Source organism: Myotis davidii, unplaced genomic scaffold, assembly GCF_000327345.1.
Source record: "Myotis davidii unplaced genomic scaffold, ASM32734v1 scaffold324, whole genome shotgun sequence".
NCBI lineage: Eukaryota > Metazoa > Chordata > Mammalia > Chiroptera > Vespertilionidae > Myotis > Myotis davidii.
The window spans coordinates 3568-7144 of NW_006295053.1; the positions used below are offsets into that span (position 1 = coordinate 3568).

The 3577-nt window shown below is 48.9% G+C and overlaps 1 long non-coding RNA gene across 1 annotated transcript in view; it reads right to left on the minus strand.

Moving 5' to 3' along the window:
• Positions 1–1521: 1521 nt before the first annotated feature.
• LOC107184068 overlaps positions 1522–3577 on the minus strand; it is a 6642-nt gene continuing 4586 nt past the window's right edge. Inside the window, exon 3 of the long non-coding RNA XR_001514892.1 lies at positions 1522–1664. This is a non-coding gene — a long non-coding RNA (uncharacterized LOC107184068). The remainder of the gene's footprint in view (positions 1665–3577) is intronic.

The following is a 3577-nucleotide window of genomic DNA, read 5'->3' on the forward strand; positions in this document are numbered from 1 at the left end:
AATCAGTCAACGTAATACATACTCCCCATGAACAGAATGAAGGGCAAAAACCACACAATCATCTCAGCTGATGCAGAAAAAGCTTTTGGCAAAATTCAACAGTTTTATGATAAAAAAAAACCACACAAAACAGCAACACAACAAACTCAGAATAAAAGGAAACTATCTCAATATACATTAGTTACCCCTTATGCAAAGGGGATATGTTCCAAGACCACCAGTCAATGCCTGAAACCAGGGATAGTACGGAACCTACGTCTATACTATGCTTTCTCCTACACATACATACACTTCCGGTTTCTCTGTGGGGCATATCCGAATGGCCGGCATCACTGCTCCTGCGCTGTGCGGCCCTTATAAGTGAAACAAGTCATGCAAACACCAGCCCTGTGATCAGGTGTGGTAACCAAGACAGCACGTGACTACAGGGCAGAGCCTTACGCGTGGAGGGAGGAATGCTGCACATCTCTCAGGCGGGAATGAGCAGGTCACGTGAGATCTCATCACTACTCAGAAAGGGTACAATCTCAAACGGATGAATTATTTATTTCTGGAATTTTCAATTTAGTATTTTCAGATCACAGTTGACCGTGGGTACCTGAAACCTTGGAAAGTGAAATTGTGGATTGAGGTTGTGGTGTGTGTGTATGGGGGTATTACTATAATAAAGGCTATCTCTATATATAAAAGCTTAAGCAAACATCTGACCGTCTGACCAGTAGCTATGACTCACACTGACCACCAGGGGGCAGACGCTCAACACACAGGCATGGAAACATGCAACAGACTGATGAATCTCAGAGGGAAGGGGGGAGGGTGGAGGGCAGGGAGATATTAACCAAAGATCTTATATACATACTAGAGGCCCGGTGCGCCAATTTGTGCACCGGTGGGGTCCCTCGGCCTGGCCTGCCGGGAATTGGGCCGAAGCTGGCAGTCTGACATCCCCCAAGGGGTCCCGGATTGCGAGAGGGCCCCTAGTGTATTTATAACAAGCCTGTATTTATAACAATTTTATAACACTTCAATCAATGGGGAAAGACTGAAAGCTCCCAAAAACCAGGAACATGACAAGAATGCCCACTCCTGCCACGGTTAGTCACCATAGTACTGGAGGTTCTAGCCAGAGCAATTAGTCTATATTGTCATTCAAGTTAGGGGACCCTAAATAGCCATATATGATCAAATGATCTTCCCCAAGAGTGCCAAGGCCACTCGATGGGAAAAGGGGCGATCTCGTCCATAAATGGTGCTGGGAAAAGTGGCTATCCACCTGCAAAAGAATAACATTGAACCTTTATGCCAAGTACAAAAGATAATTGAAAGAGATTCAAACCCAGCCAGTGTTGTGCCCAGTGGTTGAGTGTTGGCCCAGGAACCAAGAGGTCACCGGTTCAATTCCCCGTCAGGGCACATGCCCCAGTTGTGGGCTCGATCCCCAATAGGGGGCATGCAGGAGGCAGCCAATCGATGATTCTCTCTCATCATTGATGTTTCTATCTCTCCCTCTCCCTTCCTCTCTCTGAAATCAATAAGAACATTCAAACAACAACAACAAGAACAAACAAACAAACTTCTCACCTTCCTAGGTGATTCGGAAGGGCCCCCAATTTGTAAACCACTGGCCCGAAGTGATCCTGGAGGGCTTCTCGGAGGAGGAGTAGCTGTGAAGGGTAGAAATGTTTGGGTTGGGTGAAGAGGCGGGGCTACAAAGGAGGAATTAGTTCAGCAGCAGCAGCATTATCGCCATTGCAAACATTGATTACAAGTGCCTGTCATGTGTGGTTCATACATGTTCTCTTATTGAATCCCACTGCAGCAATTCTGTGAGGCAGGGAAAGTCCTGGCTGAGCCTCCCTGCTCTGCAGCACCCCCTGCCCCCAACCCTCCCAGGCCTCCCCTCTGAAAGGCTCACATAGTCTGGGGCAGCAGGACTCCAGGTACCTGCCCTGCTCTGGCTGAACAGGACCTGGTGGGCCAGGGCTGCATTCTCCTACAGGTGGCTGGCACCATGGGCAATGATTGGCATGGGGCACCTCAGGTCCCCGTGAGCGCCCTCTGCTGGTGGCTCCTGGCCTGGCACGTGTCTGCAGGCTCTGGGCGCTGGCCCAGGTGGCTTTCATTTTTCATTAGCATGATGGGATGTCTCTCCCAGCCTGGGTGATATTAATTACAGCCTGTTGTATAACAACCCAAGGCGGCGGTTCTCAACCTGTGGGTCGCGACCCCTTTGGCGGTCGAACGACCCTTTCACAGGGGTCGCCTGAGACCATCCTGCCTATCAGATATTGACATGACGATTCATCACAGTAGCAACATGACAGTGATGAAGTAGCCACGAAAATAATGTTATGGTGGGGTCCCAACATGAGGAACTGTATTTAAAGGGCCAGAAGGTTGAGAACCACTGGCCTAAGGTTTTGTAGAGGACGGAGCTCTCTGTCCCAGAGGCGTCTGGTCCCCAGGATTCGCCCCCAAAAGGACTGGCTTCTCAAAGATTCTGGGCTCCCTCCACCGTCTGCTGGTCAGCATGAGCCTTCATTCCCTCCCTCCCCCAGCCCATCCTCAGGACGGCCAATCAGGGAGAACCCTGGTTATTCTGGAAACTGCTCCGTAAGAATGGAGAATTCCAGCCCTGGCTGGGTTTCTCAGTGGTTAGAGCATATTCGCCCCCAAAAGGACTGGCTTCTCAAAGATTCTGGGCTCCCTCCACCGTCTGCTGGTCAGCATGAGCCTTCATTCCCTCCCTCCCCCAGCCCATCCTCAGGACGGCCAATCAGGGAGAACCCTGGTTATTCTGGAAACTGCTCCTTAAGAATGGAGAATTCCAGCCCTGGCCGGTTTTCTCAGTGGTTAGAGCATCAACCCTCAGACGGACGGGTCCTGGGTTCGATTCAGGTCAAGCATGTACCTCAGTTGCAGGTTTGCAACCAATCAATGTATCTCTCTCACATCGATTTTTCTCTCAGTCTCTCCCCCTCTCTTCCACCCTCTCTAAAAATCAATGGGAAAATATCCTCAGATGAGGATTAACCAAAAAAAAAAAAAAAGGCAGCAACAAAAAAGAATGGAGAATTCTAGAAATCCGATCTAAAAGCTACACGCCGATTCCTGCTCCGATAAAGAAACGCAGTGGAGTCTACTGTTACAGGATCCTTCCAAGTACGGCCGCAGCCTCACTCACACCAGGAATACCATTACGGATTCGTGCATTGAGCGTTGGCGTTTGCAAAACCTCTTTGAGCAGCAAACCCTTGGGACCCGTCCACGGGGCCTTCCTGGCACCCAGGCAGCTGCAGAGCGCAGAGTTCTGTGTAGGGAGAGGGAGGGGAAGGGGGCAGGGGACTTTTTAATGGTTAGGTTCCCAAACTAGCTGAAACTTTTCATTGAATCCATGATAGAGTGGAAATGCTTGGATGTTTGCCATGAAAAAGAATGCAGAACGTACAACCGTGGATGATAAATAAAAAGGATTTTGAATCTGAAGCCTTGTCTATAGCTTTTTTTTTTTTTTAAGTTCCTTCTCTTTTATTTTTATTTTTTAAAAAATGTATCTTATTGCCGAAACCGGTTTGGC